The 12897-nt window shown below is 45.3% G+C and overlaps 32 non-coding genes across 32 annotated transcripts; all 32 read right to left on the bottom strand.

Annotated features, from left to right (window-relative positions):
- Positions 1–198: 198 nt before the first annotated feature.
- Positions 199–317, bottom strand: LOC133433401 (5S ribosomal RNA). The gene has a single exon (XR_009777610.1). It is a non-coding gene; the product is annotated as a 5S ribosomal RNA (ribosomal RNA).
- A 199-nt stretch (positions 318–516) lies between these two features.
- On the bottom strand, positions 517–635 carry LOC133433520 (5S ribosomal RNA). The gene has a single exon (XR_009777723.1). It is a non-coding gene; the product is annotated as a 5S ribosomal RNA (ribosomal RNA).
- A 199-nt stretch (positions 636–834) lies between these two features.
- On the bottom strand, positions 835–953 carry LOC133433399 (5S ribosomal RNA). Its single transcript, XR_009777608.1, has one exon. It is a non-coding gene; the product is annotated as a 5S ribosomal RNA (ribosomal RNA).
- Positions 954–1152: 199 nt separating this feature from the next.
- Positions 1153–1271, bottom strand: LOC133433175 (5S ribosomal RNA). The gene has a single exon (XR_009777394.1). It is a non-coding gene; the product is annotated as a 5S ribosomal RNA (ribosomal RNA).
- A 199-nt stretch (positions 1272–1470) lies between these two features.
- On the bottom strand, positions 1471–1589 carry LOC133433200 (5S ribosomal RNA). Its single transcript, XR_009777416.1, has one exon. It is a non-coding gene; the product is annotated as a 5S ribosomal RNA (ribosomal RNA).
- Positions 1590–1806: 217 nt separating this feature from the next.
- LOC133433390 (5S ribosomal RNA) lies at positions 1807–1925 on the bottom strand. The gene has a single exon (XR_009777599.1). It is a non-coding gene; the product is annotated as a 5S ribosomal RNA (ribosomal RNA).
- A 199-nt stretch (positions 1926–2124) lies between these two features.
- On the bottom strand, positions 2125–2243 carry LOC133433517 (5S ribosomal RNA). The gene has a single exon (XR_009777721.1). It is a non-coding gene; the product is annotated as a 5S ribosomal RNA (ribosomal RNA).
- A 199-nt stretch (positions 2244–2442) lies between these two features.
- LOC133433398 (5S ribosomal RNA) lies at positions 2443–2561 on the bottom strand. Its single transcript, XR_009777607.1, has one exon. It is a non-coding gene; the product is annotated as a 5S ribosomal RNA (ribosomal RNA).
- Positions 2562–2760: 199 nt separating this feature from the next.
- On the bottom strand, positions 2761–2879 carry LOC133433379 (5S ribosomal RNA). The gene has a single exon (XR_009777588.1). It is a non-coding gene; the product is annotated as a 5S ribosomal RNA (ribosomal RNA).
- A 199-nt stretch (positions 2880–3078) lies between these two features.
- Positions 3079–3197, bottom strand: LOC133432928 (5S ribosomal RNA). Its single transcript, XR_009777163.1, has one exon. It is a non-coding gene; the product is annotated as a 5S ribosomal RNA (ribosomal RNA).
- A 199-nt stretch (positions 3198–3396) lies between these two features.
- LOC133433199 (5S ribosomal RNA) lies at positions 3397–3515 on the bottom strand. The gene has a single exon (XR_009777415.1). It is a non-coding gene; the product is annotated as a 5S ribosomal RNA (ribosomal RNA).
- A 199-nt stretch (positions 3516–3714) lies between these two features.
- LOC133433288 (5S ribosomal RNA) lies at positions 3715–3833 on the bottom strand. Its single transcript, XR_009777500.1, has one exon. It is a non-coding gene; the product is annotated as a 5S ribosomal RNA (ribosomal RNA).
- A 216-nt stretch (positions 3834–4049) lies between these two features.
- Positions 4050–4168, bottom strand: LOC133433367 (5S ribosomal RNA). Its single transcript, XR_009777577.1, has one exon. It is a non-coding gene; the product is annotated as a 5S ribosomal RNA (ribosomal RNA).
- A 199-nt stretch (positions 4169–4367) lies between these two features.
- On the bottom strand, positions 4368–4486 carry LOC133433356 (5S ribosomal RNA). The gene has a single exon (XR_009777566.1). It is a non-coding gene; the product is annotated as a 5S ribosomal RNA (ribosomal RNA).
- A 217-nt stretch (positions 4487–4703) lies between these two features.
- Positions 4704–4822, bottom strand: LOC133433345 (5S ribosomal RNA). Its single transcript, XR_009777555.1, has one exon. It is a non-coding gene; the product is annotated as a 5S ribosomal RNA (ribosomal RNA).
- A 199-nt stretch (positions 4823–5021) lies between these two features.
- On the bottom strand, positions 5022–5140 carry LOC133433326 (5S ribosomal RNA). Its single transcript, XR_009777537.1, has one exon. It is a non-coding gene; the product is annotated as a 5S ribosomal RNA (ribosomal RNA).
- A 216-nt stretch (positions 5141–5356) lies between these two features.
- On the bottom strand, positions 5357–5475 carry LOC133432999 (5S ribosomal RNA). Its single transcript, XR_009777231.1, has one exon. It is a non-coding gene; the product is annotated as a 5S ribosomal RNA (ribosomal RNA).
- A 223-nt stretch (positions 5476–5698) lies between these two features.
- On the bottom strand, positions 5699–5817 carry LOC133433579 (5S ribosomal RNA). The gene has a single exon (XR_009777780.1). It is a non-coding gene; the product is annotated as a 5S ribosomal RNA (ribosomal RNA).
- Positions 5818–6016: 199 nt separating this feature from the next.
- On the bottom strand, positions 6017–6135 carry LOC133433514 (5S ribosomal RNA). Its single transcript, XR_009777718.1, has one exon. It is a non-coding gene; the product is annotated as a 5S ribosomal RNA (ribosomal RNA).
- A 216-nt stretch (positions 6136–6351) lies between these two features.
- On the bottom strand, positions 6352–6470 carry LOC133433232 (5S ribosomal RNA). Its single transcript, XR_009777446.1, has one exon. It is a non-coding gene; the product is annotated as a 5S ribosomal RNA (ribosomal RNA).
- Positions 6471–6669: 199 nt separating this feature from the next.
- LOC133433559 (5S ribosomal RNA) lies at positions 6670–6788 on the bottom strand. Its single transcript, XR_009777761.1, has one exon. It is a non-coding gene; the product is annotated as a 5S ribosomal RNA (ribosomal RNA).
- Positions 6789–6988: 200 nt separating this feature from the next.
- LOC133433480 (5S ribosomal RNA) lies at positions 6989–7107 on the bottom strand. The gene has a single exon (XR_009777684.1). It is a non-coding gene; the product is annotated as a 5S ribosomal RNA (ribosomal RNA).
- A 199-nt stretch (positions 7108–7306) lies between these two features.
- LOC133432970 (5S ribosomal RNA) lies at positions 7307–7425 on the bottom strand. The gene has a single exon (XR_009777203.1). It is a non-coding gene; the product is annotated as a 5S ribosomal RNA (ribosomal RNA).
- A 199-nt stretch (positions 7426–7624) lies between these two features.
- LOC133433421 (5S ribosomal RNA) lies at positions 7625–7743 on the bottom strand. The gene has a single exon (XR_009777628.1). It is a non-coding gene; the product is annotated as a 5S ribosomal RNA (ribosomal RNA).
- A 199-nt stretch (positions 7744–7942) lies between these two features.
- On the bottom strand, positions 7943–8061 carry LOC133433333 (5S ribosomal RNA). The gene has a single exon (XR_009777544.1). It is a non-coding gene; the product is annotated as a 5S ribosomal RNA (ribosomal RNA).
- A 199-nt stretch (positions 8062–8260) lies between these two features.
- LOC133432968 (5S ribosomal RNA) lies at positions 8261–8379 on the bottom strand. The gene has a single exon (XR_009777201.1). It is a non-coding gene; the product is annotated as a 5S ribosomal RNA (ribosomal RNA).
- Positions 8380–8578: 199 nt separating this feature from the next.
- Positions 8579–8697, bottom strand: LOC133433420 (5S ribosomal RNA). Its single transcript, XR_009777627.1, has one exon. It is a non-coding gene; the product is annotated as a 5S ribosomal RNA (ribosomal RNA).
- A 199-nt stretch (positions 8698–8896) lies between these two features.
- LOC133433322 (5S ribosomal RNA) lies at positions 8897–9015 on the bottom strand. The gene has a single exon (XR_009777533.1). It is a non-coding gene; the product is annotated as a 5S ribosomal RNA (ribosomal RNA).
- Positions 9016–9231: 216 nt separating this feature from the next.
- LOC133433545 (5S ribosomal RNA) lies at positions 9232–9350 on the bottom strand. Its single transcript, XR_009777747.1, has one exon. It is a non-coding gene; the product is annotated as a 5S ribosomal RNA (ribosomal RNA).
- A 223-nt stretch (positions 9351–9573) lies between these two features.
- Positions 9574–9692, bottom strand: LOC133433470 (5S ribosomal RNA). Its single transcript, XR_009777675.1, has one exon. It is a non-coding gene; the product is annotated as a 5S ribosomal RNA (ribosomal RNA).
- A 199-nt stretch (positions 9693–9891) lies between these two features.
- Positions 9892–10010, bottom strand: LOC133433311 (5S ribosomal RNA). The gene has a single exon (XR_009777522.1). It is a non-coding gene; the product is annotated as a 5S ribosomal RNA (ribosomal RNA).
- Positions 10011–10209: 199 nt separating this feature from the next.
- Positions 10210–10328, bottom strand: LOC133433263 (5S ribosomal RNA). Its single transcript, XR_009777476.1, has one exon. It is a non-coding gene; the product is annotated as a 5S ribosomal RNA (ribosomal RNA).
- Between the last annotated feature and the right edge of the window lie 2569 nt (positions 10329–12897).

Here is a 12897-nt window from a genome sequence, read left to right as displayed (position 1 = left end):
ACCTCTTATATGGAGTTGAAGATAAGTCATATAATATAAGTCATTGATTTGTTGGTGATAATAATTTAGAAGCGCTTATTTGTTGGAGTTAAAGTGCCTTAACCATGTGCAAAACACTTTAGGACGTGAGCTTTCGCTGTTACCACGTTGAAATATATGTGGGTAGATTAAGCGAGAGCGTTCTCTGCAGGTTGAAAAAGCTTACAGCACCTGGTATTCCCAGGCGGTCTCCCATCCAAGTACTAACCAGGCCCGACCCTGCTTAGCTTCCGAGATCAGACGAGATCGGGCGCATCCAGGCTGGTATGGCCGTAAGCAGAAGCTGCAGCTTGAAATACCTCTTGTATGGAGTTGAAGATAAGTCATAGAATATAAGTTATAGATTTGTTGGTTTTATTTGTTGGAGTTAAAGTGCCTCAACCATGTGCAAAACACTTTAGGACGTGAGCTGTCGCTGTTACCACGTTGAAATATGTGTGGGTAGATTAAGCGAGAGCGCTCTCTGCTGGTTGAAAAAGCTTACAGCACCTGGTATTCCCAGGCGGTCTCCCATCCAAGTACTAACCAGGCACGACCCTGCTTAGCTTCCGAGATCAGACGAGATCGGGCGCATCCAGGCTGGTATGGCCGTAAGCTGATGTTGCAGCTTGAAATACCTCTTATATGGAGTTGAAGATAAGTCATATAATATAAGTCATTGATTTGTTGGTTTTATTTGTTGGAGTTAAAGTGCCTTAACCATGTGCAAAACACTTTAGGACGTGAGCTGTCGCTGTTACCACGTTGAAATATGTGTGGCTAGATTAAGCGAGACCGTTCTCTGCTGGTTGAAAAAGCTTACAGCACCTGGTATTCCCAGGCGGTCTCCCATCCAAGTACTAACCAGGCCCGACCCTGCTTAGCTTCCGAGATCAGACAAGATCGGGCGCATCCAGGCTGGTATGGCCGTAAGCAGAAGTTGCAGCTTGAAATACCTCTGATATGGAGTTGAAGATAAGTCATAGAATATAAGTCATTGATTTGTTGGTTTAATTTGTTGGAGTTAAAGTGCCTTAACCATGTGCAAAACACTTTAGGACGTGAGCTGTCGCTGTTACCACGTTGAAATATGTGTGGGTAGATTAAGCGAGAGCGTTCTCTGCTGGTTGAAAAAGCTTACAGCACCTGGTATTCCCAGGCGGTCTCCCATCCAAGTACTAACCAGGCCCGACCCTGCTTAGCTTCCGAGTTCAGATGAGATCGGGCGCATCCAGGCTGGTATGGCCGTAAGCTGAAGTTGCAGCTTGAAATACCTCTTATATGGAGTTGAAGATAAGTCATATAATATAAGTCATTGATTTGTTTGTTTTATTTGTTGGAGTTAAAGTGCCTTAACCATGTGCAAAACACTTTAGGACGTGAGCTGTCGCTGTTACCACGTTGAAATATGTGTGGGTAGATTAAGCGAGAGCGCTCTCTGTTGGTTGAAAAAGCTTACAGCACCTGGTATTCCCAGGCGGTCTCCCATCCAAGTACTAACCAGGCCCGACCCTGCTTAGCTTCCGAGATCAGACGAGATCGGGCGCATCCAGGCTGGTATGGCTGTAAGCAGAAGCTGCAGCTTGAAATACCTCTTATATGGAGTTGAAGATAAGTCATAGAATATAAGTCATTGATTTGTTGGTGATAATAATTTAGAAGCGCTTATTTGTTGGAGTTAAAGTGCCTTAACCATGTGCAAAACACTTTAGGACGTGAGCTTTCGCTGTTACCACGTTGAAATATATGTGGGTAGATTAAGCGAGAGCGTTCTCTGCAGGTTGAAAAAGCTTACAGCACCTGGTATTCCCAGGCGGTCTCCCATCCAAGTACTAACCAGGCCCGACCCTGCTTAGCTTCCGAGATCAGACGAGATCGGGCGCATCCAGGCTGGTATGGCCGTAAGCAGAAGCTGCAGCTTGAAATACCTCTTGTATGGAGTTGAAGATAAGTCATAGAATATAAGTTATAGATTTGTTGGTTTTATTTGTTGGAGTTAAAGTGCCTCAACCATGTGCAAAACACTTTAGGACGTGAGCTGTCGCTGTTACCACGTTGAAATATGTGTGGGTAGATTAAGCGAGAGCGCTCTCTGCTGGTTGAAAAAGCTTACAGCACCTGGTATTCCCAGGCGGTCTCCCATCCAAGTACTAACCAGGCACGACCCTGCTTAGCTTCCGAGATCAGACGAGATCGGGCGCATCCAGGCTGGTATGGCCGTAAGCTGATGTTGCAGCTTGAAATACCTCTTATATGGAGTTGAAGATAAGTCATATAATATAAGTCATTGATTTGTTGGTTTTATTTGTTGGAGTTAAAGTGCCTTAACCATGTGCAAAACACTTTAGGACGTGAGCTGTCGCTGTTACCACGTTGAAATATGTGTGGCTAGATTAAGCGAGACCGTTCTCTGCTGGTTGAAAAAGCTTACAGCACCTGGTATTCCCAGGCGGTCTCCCATCCAAGTACTAACCAGGCCCGACCCTGCTTAGCTTCCGAGATCAGACAAGATCGGGCGCATCCAGGCTGGTATGGCCGTAAGCAGAAGTTGCAGCTTGAAATACCTCTGATATGGAGTTGAAGATAAGTCATAGAATATAAGTCATTGATTTGTTGGTTTAATTTGTTGGAGTTAAAGTGCCTTAACCATGTGCAAAACACTTTAGGACGTGAGCTGTCGCTGTTACCACGTTGAAATATGTGTGGGTAGATTAAGCGAGAGCGTTCTCTGCTGGTTGAAAAAGCTTACAGCACCTGGTATTCCCAGGCGGTCTCCCATCCAAGTACTAACCAGGCCCGACCCTGCTTAGCTTCCGAGATCAGACGAGATCGGGCGCATCCAGGCTGGTATGGCCGTAAGCAGAAGCTGCAGCTTGAAATACCTCTTGTATGGAGTTGAAGATAAGTCATAGAATATAAGTTATAGATTTGTTGGTTTTATTTGTTGGAGTTAAAGTGCCTTAACCATGTGCAAAACACTTTAGGACGTGAGCTGTCGCTGTTACCACGTTGAAATATGTGTGGGTAGATTAAGCGAGAGCGCTCTCTGCTGGTTGAAAAAGCTTACAGCACCTGGTATTCCCAGGCGGTCTCCCATCCAAGTACTAACCAGGCCCGACCCTGCTTAGCTTCCGAGTTCAGATGAGATCGGGCGCATCCAGGCTGGTATGGCCGTAAGCAGAAGTTGCAGCTTGAAATACCTCTTATATGGAGTTGAAGATAAGTCATATAATATAAGTCATTGATTTGTTGGTTTTATTTGTTGGAGTTAAAGTGCCTTAACCATGTGCAAAACACTTTAGGACGTGAGCTGTCGCTGTTACCACGTTGAAATATGTGTGGGTAGATTAAGCGAGAGCGCTCTCTGTTGGTTGAAAAAGCTTACAGCACCTGGTATTCCCAGGCGGTCTCCCATCCAAGTACTAACCAGGCCCGACCCTGCTTAGCTTCCGAGATCAGACGAGATCGGGCGCATCCAGGCTGGTATGGCTGTAAGCAGAAGCTGCAGCTTGAAATACCTCTTATATGGAGTTGAAGATAAGTCATAGAATATAAGTCTTTGATTTGTCGGTTTTATTTGTTGGAGTTAAAGTGCCTTAACCAAGTGCAAAACACTTTAGGACGTGAGCTGTCGCTGTTACCACGTTGAAATATGTGTGGGTAGATTAAGCGAGAGCGCTCTCTGCTGGTTGAAAAAGCTTACAGCACCTGGTATTCCCAGGCGGTCTCCCATCCAAGTACTAACCAGGCCCGACCCTGCTTAGCTTCCGAGATCAGACGAGATCGGGCACATCCAGGCTGGTATGGCCGTAAGCTGAAGCTGCAGCTTGAAATACTTCTTATATGGAGTTGAAGATAAGTATATAATACAAGTCATTGATTTGTTGGTGATAATAATTTAGAAGCGCTTATTTGTTGGAGTTAAAGTGCCTTAACCATGTGCAAAACACTTTAGGACGTGAGCTGTCGCTGTTACCACGTTGAAATATGTGTGGGTAGATTAAGCGAGAGCGCTCTCTGCTGGTTGTAAAAGCTTACAGCACCTGGTATTCCCAGGCGGTCTCCCATCCAAGTACTAACCAGGCCCGACCCTGCTTAGCTTCCGAGATCAGACGAGATCGGGCGCATCCAGGCTGGTATGGCCGTAAGCAGAAGCTGCAGCTTGAAATACCTCTTATATGGAGTTGAAGATAAGTCATAGAATATAAGTCATTGATTTGTTGGTTTTATTTGTTGGAGTTAAAGTGCCTTAACCATGTGCAAAACACTTTAGGACGTGAGCTGTCGCTGTTACCACGTTGAAATATGTGTGGCTAGATTAAGCGAGACCGTTCTCTGCTGGTTGAAAAAGCTTACAGCACCTGGTATTCCCAGGCGGTCTCCCATCCAAGTACTAACCAGGCCCGACCCTGCTTAGCTTCCGAGATCAGACGAGATCGGGCGCATCCAGGCTGGTATGGCCGTAAGCAGAAGCTGCAGCTTGAAATACCTCTTGTATGGAGTTGAAGATAAGTCATAGAATATAATTAATTGATTTGTTGGTGATAATAATTTAGAAGCGCTTATTTGTTGGAGTTAAAGTGCCTTAACCATGTGCAAAACACTTTAGGACGTGAGCTTTCGCTGTTACCACGTTGAAATATGTGTGGGTAGATTAAGCGAGAGCGCTCTCTGCTGGTTGAAAAAGCTTACAGCACCTGGTATTCCCAGGCGGTCTCCCATCCAAGTACTAACCAGGCCCGACCCTGCTTAGCTTCCGAGATCAGACGAGATCGGGCGCATCCAGGCTGGTATGGCCGTAAGCAGAAGCTGCAGCTTGAAATACCTCTTGTATGGAGTTGAAGATAAGTCATAGAATATAAGTTATAGATTTGTTGGTTTTATTTGTTGGAGTTAAAGTGCCTTAACCATGTGCAAAACACTTTAGGACGTGAGCTGTCGCTGTTACCACGTTGAAATATGTGTGGCTAGATTAAGCGAGACCGTTCTCTGCTGGTTGAAAAAGCTTACAGCACCTGTTATTCCCAGGCGGTCTCCCATCCAAGTACTAACCAGGCCCGACCCTGCTTAGCTTCCGAGATCAGACGAGATCGGGCGCATCCAGGCTGGTATGGCCGTAAGCAGAAGTTGCAGCTTGAAATACCTCTGATATGGAGTTGAAGATAAGTATTTAATACAAGTCATTGATTTGTTGGTGATAATAATTTAGAAGCGCTTATTTGTTGGAGTTAAAGTGCCTTAACCATGTGCAAAACACTTTAGGACGTGAGCTGTCGCTATTACCACGTTGAAATATGTGTGGGTAGATTAAGCGAGAGCGCTCTCTGCTGGTTGAAAAAGCTTACAGCACCTGGTATTCCCAGGCGGTCTCCCATCCAAGTACTAACCACGCCCGACCCTGCTTAGCTTCCGAGATCAGACGAGATCGGGCGCATCCAGGCTTGTATGGCCGTAAGCTGAAGCTGAAGCTGCAGCTTGAAATACCTCTTATATGGAGTTGAAGATAAGTCATATAATATAAGTCATTGATTTGTTGGTGATAATAATTTAGAAGCACTTATTTGTTGGAGTTAAAGTGCCTTAACCATGTGCAAAACACTTTAGGACGTGAGCTGTCGCTGTTACCACGTTGAAATATGTGTGGGTAGATTAAGCGAGAGCGCTCTCTGCTGGTTTAAAAAGCTTACAGCACCTGGTATTCCCAGGCGGTCTCCCATCCAAGTACTAACAAGGCCCGACCCTGCTTATCTTCCGAGATCAGACGAGATCGGGCGCATCCAGGCTGGTATGGCCGTAAGCAGAAGCTGCAGCTTGAAATACCTCTTATATGGAGTTGAAGATAAGTGATAGAATATAAGTCATTGATTTGTTGGTTTTATTTGTTGGAGTTAAAGTGCCTTAACCATGTGCAAAACACTTTAGGACGTGAGCTGTCGCTCTTACCACGTTGAAATATGTGTGGGTAGATTAAGCGAGAGCGCTCTCTGCTGGTTGAAAAAGCTTACAGCACCTGGTATTCCCATGCGGTCTCCCATCCAAGTACTAACCAGGCCCGACCCTGCTTAGCTTCCGAGATCAGACGAGAACGGGCGCATCCAGGCTGGTATGGCCGTAAGCTGAAGCTGCAGCTTGAAATACTTCTTATATGGAGTTGAAGATAAGTATATAATACAAGTCATTGATTTGTTGGTGATAATAATTTAGAAGCGCTTATTTGTTGGAGTTAAAGTGCCTTAACCATGTGCAAAACACTTTAGGACGTGAGCTGTCGCTGTTACCACGTTGAAATATGTGTGGGTAGATTAAGCGAGACCGTTCTCTGCTGGTTGAAAAAGCTTACAGCACCTGGTATTCCCAGGCGGTCTCCCATCCAAGTACTAACCAGGCCCGACCCTGCTTAGCTTCCGAGATCAGACGTGATCGGGCGCATCCAGGCTGGTATGGCCGTAAGCAGAAGCTGCAGCTTGAAATACCTCTTGTATGGAGTTGAAGATAAGTCATAGAATATAAGTTATAGATTTGTTGGTTTTATTTGTTGGAGTTAAAGTGCCTTAACCATGTGCAAAACACTTTAGGACGTGAGCTGTCGCTGTTACCACGTTGAAATATGTGTGGGTAGATTAAGCGAGAGCGCTCTCTGCTGGTTGAAAAAGCTTACAGCACCTGTTACTCCCAGGCGGTCTCCCATCCAAGTACTAACCAGGACCGACCCTGCTTAGCTTCCGAGTTCAGACGAGATCGGGCGCATCCAGGCTGGTATGGCCGTAAGCTGAAGTTGCAGCTTGAAATACCTCTTATATGGAGTTGAAGATAAGTCAATTTAATATAAGTCATTGATTTGTTGGTTTTATTTGTTGGAGTTAAAGTGCCTTAACCATGTGCAAAACACTTTAGGACGTGAGCTGTCGCTGTTACCACGTTGAAATATGTGTGGCTAGATTAAGCGAGACCGTTCTCTGCTGGTTGAAAAAGCTTACAGCATCTGGTATTCCCAGGCGGTCTCCCATCCAAGTACTAACCAGGCCCGACCCTGCTTAGCTTCCGAGATCAGACGAGATCGGGCGCATCCAGGCTGGTATGGCCGTAAGCAGAAGTTGCAGCTTGAAATACCTCTGATATGGAGTTGAAGATAAGTCATAGAATATAAGTCATTGATTTGTTGGTTTTATTTGTTGGAGTTAAAGTGCCTTAACCATGTGCAAAACACTTTAGGACGTGAGCTGTCGCTCTTACCACGTTGAAATATGTGTGGGTAGATTAAGCGAGAGCGCTCTCTGCTGGTTGAAAAAGCTTACAGCACCTGGTATTCCCAGGCGGTCTCCCATCCAAGTACTAACCAGGCCCGACCCTGCTTAGCTTCCGAGATCAGACTAGATTGGGCGCATCCAGGCTGGTATGGCCGTAAGCAGAAGCTGCTGCTTGAAATACCTCTTATATGGAGTTGAAGATAAGTCATAGAATATAATTCATTGATTTGTTGGTTTTATTTGTTGGAGTTAAAGTGCCTTAACCATGTGCAAAACACTTTAGGACGTGAGCTGTCGCTGTTACCACGTTGAAATATGTGTGGGTAGATTAAGCGTGAGCGCTCTCTGCTGGTTGAAAAAGCTTACAGCACCTGGTATTCCCAGGCGGTCTCCCATCCAAGTACTAACAAGGCCCGACCCTGCTTAGCTTCCGAGATCAGATGAGATCGGGCGCATCCAGGCTGGTATGGCCGTAAGCAGAAGCTGCAGCTTGAAATACCTCTTATATGGAGTTGAAGATAAGTCATAGAATATAAGTCATTGATTTGTTGGTTTTATTTGTTGGAGTTAAAGTGCCTTAACCATGTGCAAAACACTTTAGGACGTGAGCTGTCGCTGTTACCACGTTGAAATATGTGTGGGTAGATTAAGCGTGAGCGCTCTCTGCTGGTTGAAAAAGCTTACAGCACCTGGTATTCCCAGGCGGTCTCCCATCCAAGTACTAACCAGGCCCGACCCTGCTTAGCTTCCGAGATCAGACGAGATCGGGCGCATCCAGGCTGGTATGGCCGTAAGCAGAAGCTGCAGCTTGAAATACCTCTGATATGGAGTTGAAGATAAGTCATAGAATATAAGTCATTGATTTGTTGGTTTTATTTGTTGGAGTTAAAGTGCCTTAACCATGTGCAAAACACTTTAGGACGTGAGCTGTCGCTCTTACCACGTTGAAATATGTGTGGGTAGATTAAGCGAGAGCGCTCTCTGCTGGTTGAAAAAGCTTACAGCACCTGGTATTCCCAGGCGGTCTCCCATCCAAGTACTAACCAGGCCCGACCCTGCTTAGCTTCCGAGATCAGACTAGATTGGGCGCATCCAGGCTGGTATGGCCGTAAGCAGAAGCTGCTGCTTGAAATACCTCTTATATGGAGTTGAAGATAAGTCATAGAATATAAGTCATTGATTTGTTGGTTTTATTTGTTGGAGTTAAAGTGCCTTAACCATGTGCAAAACACTTTAGGACGTGAGCTGTCGCTGTTACCACGTTGAAATATGTGTGGGTAGATTAAGCGTGAGCGCTCTCTGCTGGTTGAAAAAGCTTACAGCACCTGGTATTCCCAGGCGGTCTCCCATCCAAGTACTAACAAGGCCCGACCCTGCTTAGCTTCCGAGATCAGATGAGATCGGGCGCATCCAGGCTGGTATGGCCGTAAGCAGAAGCTGCAGCTTGAAATACCTCTTATATGGAGTTGAAGATAAGTCATAGAATATAAGTCATTGATTTGTTGGTTTTATTTGTTGGAGTTAAAGTGCCTTAACCATGTGCAAAACACTTTAGGACGTGAGCTGTCGCTGTTACCACGTTGAAATATGTGTGGGTAGATTAAGCGTGAGCGCTCTCTGCTGGTTGAAAAAGCTTACAGCACCTGGTATTCCCAGGCGGTCTCCCATCCAAGTACTAACCAGGCCCGACCCTGCTTAGCTTCCGAGATCAGACGAGATCGGGCGCATCCAGGCTGGTATGGCCGTAAGCAGAAGCTGCAGCTTGAAATACCTCTGATATGGAGTTGAAGATAAGTATATAATACAAGTCATTGATTTGTTGGTGATAATAATTTAGAAGCGCTTATTTGTTGGAGTTAAAGTGCCTTAACCATGTGCAAAACACTTTAGGACGTGAGCTGTCGCTGTTACCACGTTGAAATATGTGTGGGTAGATTAAGCGAGAGCGCTCTCTGCTGGTTGAAAAAGCTTACAGCACCTGGTATTCCCAGGCGGTCTCCCATCCAAGTACTAACCAGGCCGGACCCTGCTTAGCTTCCGAGATCAGACGAGATCGGGCGCATCCAGGCTGGTATGGCCGTAAGCTGAAGCTGAAGCTGCAGCTTGAAATACCTCTTATATGGAGTTGAAGATAAGTCATATAATATAAGTCATTGATTTGTTGGTGATAATAATTTAGAAGCACTTATTTGTTGGAGTTAAAGTGCCTTAACCATGTGCAAAACACTTTAGGACGTGAGCTGTCGCTGTTACCACGTTGAAATATGTGTGGGTAGATTAAGCGAGAGCGCTCTCTGCCGGTTGAAAAAGCTTACAGCACCTGGTATTCCCAGGCGGTCTCCCATCCTAGTACTAACAAGGCCCGACCCTGCTTAGCTTCCGAGATCAGACGAGATCGGGCGCATCCAGGCTGGTATGGCCGTAAGCAGAAGCTGCAGCTTGAAATACCTCTTATATGGAGTTGAAGATAAGTCATAGAATATAAGTCATTGATTTGTTGGTTTTATTTGTTGGAGTTAAAGTGCCTTAACCATGTGCAAAACACTTTAGGACATGAGCTGTCGCTGTTACCACGTTGAAATTTGTGTGGGTAGATTAAGCGAGAGCGCTCTCTGCTGGTTGAAAAAGCTTACAGCACCTGGTATTCCCAGGCGGTCTCCCATCCAAGTACTAACCAGGCCCGACCCTGCTTAGCTTCCGAGATCAGACGAGATCGGGCGCATCCAGGCTGGTATGGCCGTAAGCAGAAGCTGCAGCTTGAAATACCTCTTATATGGAGTTGAAGATAAGTCATAGAATATAGGTCATTGATTTGTCGGTTTTATTTGTTGGAGTTAAAGTGCCTTAACCATGTGCAAAACACTTTAGGACGTGAGCTGTCGCTGTTACCACGTTGAAATATGTGTGGCTAGATTAAGCGAGACCGTTCTCTGCTGGTTGAAAAAGCCTACAGCACCTGGTATTCCCAGGCGGTCTCCCATCCAAGTACTAACCAGGCCCGACCCTGCTTAGCTTCCGAGATCAGACGAGATCGGGCGCATCCAGGCTGGTATGGCCGTAAGCAGAAGCTGCAGCTTGAAATACCTCTGATATGGAGTTGAAGATAAGTCATAGAATATAAGTCATTGATTTGTTGGTTTTATTTGTTGGAGTTAAAGTGCCTTAACCATGTGCAAAACACTTTAGGACGTGAGCTGTCGCTGTTACCACGTTGAAATATGTGTAGGTAGATTAAGCGAGAGCGCTCTCTGCTGGTTGAAAATGCTTACAGCACCTGGTATTCCCAGGCGGTCAGGGTTAGGGTTAGGGTTAGGATAGGGGGTAACAGCCACTTTTGAGCCGGCTCAAAGTTAGCTTAGCCTAGCTTAGCAAGCTATAACTTGCTAAGCAAGCTATAACTTAGCTTAGCAACGTATATATACGGCTCCTAGGTGACAACTACTTCAAAAATGGTGTCGTTTTCGCGATCGGAGCAAAGGATCATGGGTAAAAAGTGTTTTTTTTTAATAACTTTTGATAGGAAGGTCCTAGAGCTTCGGAACCTGCTCGCGTCAGACATAATTAGGGGTCTAGCTTTCCAACGAGCCCACCCTCGACTCCGACTTTGGGAAGTGGGAGAAAATCTAAAAGAAAAAAAGAAAAAAATCATATTTTATATCTCAGCTTCCGAAGGTCGTAGAGACTCGTGGTTGGTCTTGTTGGAGAGCTAGACCCCTAAATATATCCGACGGATTCGGGTTTCGAAGCTCTCCGACCTTCTGTTCTGGAGATATAGGGCAAAACGTCCCCCCATAGGAAATGAATGGGCGCGAATTGGTGTAAAAATTACACTAAGTGTTCTGTCCAAAAACGACCCTCCAGAAAGTGTTAAGGAGCACGTTTCAGGCCATTTTGAGTCGTTTGATTCACTTTCTGATGACTGATTTTGTATTTCTTTTACCTCTGGTTAGGGTAAGTATAACAGACATGGTAAGTGTTGGACTCTTTAGTCTGGCCCCAGTGGTCCTTGAGATTCTCCAGAATGGGTGTACCCAGTACAGCTTACTCCTGTGTGGTTAGGGTTAGGGTTAGTTGTTTGATGCTATCTCGATGAACCCCCTACCCTCGTCCGACGACTGGGCAGTTTACAGGGTTCAAAGGCAATGCACTGGCCGGCGCACGTCGTCCGCATCTCTCCGTTCCATTTCCGCACCATCCCTTAGTAAAACAAAGTTCATAACAAAATGGAGACACCCTCAGAGTACTGGAAAAATTATTTTGTAAAAATATGGGAACTCCCCTTTAAGTTCTGGAGAAAAAAGGTGTGTTCCTGTGTGTTTGTAAAATTGTGGGGACCTCCCTTAGAGTTCTGGAAATAATATGTCTTTGTAAAAACGTGGGAACCTCCCTTAGAGTTCTGGAAATCATATCTGTTTGTAAAAATGTGGGAATCACCCTTAGATTTCTGGAAATATCTGTTTGTACAAAAGTGGGAACCACCCTTAGATCTCTGAAAATAACGTGTTTGTAAAAAAGTGGGAACCACCCTTAGATTTCTGGAAAAAAAAAAAAATATATATATATACAAAAATATATAATAAAATAATGTTTGTAAAAATTTGGGAGCCTCCCTCAGAGTTCTGGAAAAAAAATGTAAAAAAATGTAAAAAAGTGGAGAAGGTTTGAGAAGGGACAGGGCCAGGGAGAGGTGTCTGGACGGACAGCGCTTTCCCCCGCCGGACCGGGCTGTTACCCTGTCCCTCTCACTCCCACTCAGTGCGAGGGAAGGAAAGAGAAGGATGGAGTCCTTTATAGTTCTGAAAAAAAAATTGTAAAAAAATTGTGAAAAAAATGTGGAGAAGGGACAGGGCCAGGGAGAGGTGTCGGGACGGACAGAACTCTCCCCCGCCGGACCGGGCTGTTACCCTGTCCCTCTCACTCCCACGCTGTGCGAGGGAAGGGTTAGGGTTAGGGGGTTAGGGTTAGGGTTTGTGGTCAACGGCTCCCTGCGGGAAACCAATACGCTACTGCCTCCTAACGCTCGTTGGCGTTACCAGAGATCGCAGAAGGTAGTGGGTTAGGGTTAGGGTTAGGGTTAGGGTTTAGGGTTAGGGTTTAGGGTTAGGGTTAGGGTTAGGGTTAGGGGTTAGGGGTTAGGGTTAGGGTTAGGATTAGGGGACTGATCCCCTCTCCGGCCGGAGAAGGGGCGTGCACGGGCCATCCCCCCTGCCCTTCCGTAACCCGAGTCCCCCGGAGGCGCACGGTCACGCTGACGGCGTCTGCCGTAGCGTACCTCGTGCCACCCATCCTCCATTATTCAGCTTGAAAACAACTTGTTTTTGTTTGTAAACCAACAAATCAAATAAACAACAAACTCAGAAAAAAGGTTTTTATGTTGTCTGTTTGTAAATCAACAAATTAAATAAACAACAAACTCAGAAACAACAAACTCAAAAGAAAGGTTCTTATGATGTCTGTTTGTAAATCAACAAATTAAATAAACAACAAACTCAGAAACAACAAACTCAAAAAAAAGGTTCTTATGTTGTCTGTTTGTAAATCAACAAATTAAATAGATAAAAACCCAGAAAAGAGGTTTTTATGATCAAACAATGGAATAAAATGTATTTTTACATTCAGTGAATTGTAAAAA

The sequence above is a fragment of the Cololabis saira genome, unplaced genomic scaffold (assembly GCF_033807715.1).
Source record: "Cololabis saira isolate AMF1-May2022 unplaced genomic scaffold, fColSai1.1 scf044, whole genome shotgun sequence".
In the NCBI taxonomy this organism is placed as follows: Eukaryota; Metazoa; Chordata; class Actinopteri; order Beloniformes; family Belonidae; genus Cololabis; species Cololabis saira.
Note: the sequence above shows the minus strand (reverse complement) of the source record. Positions and strands in the feature narration are given on the sequence as shown.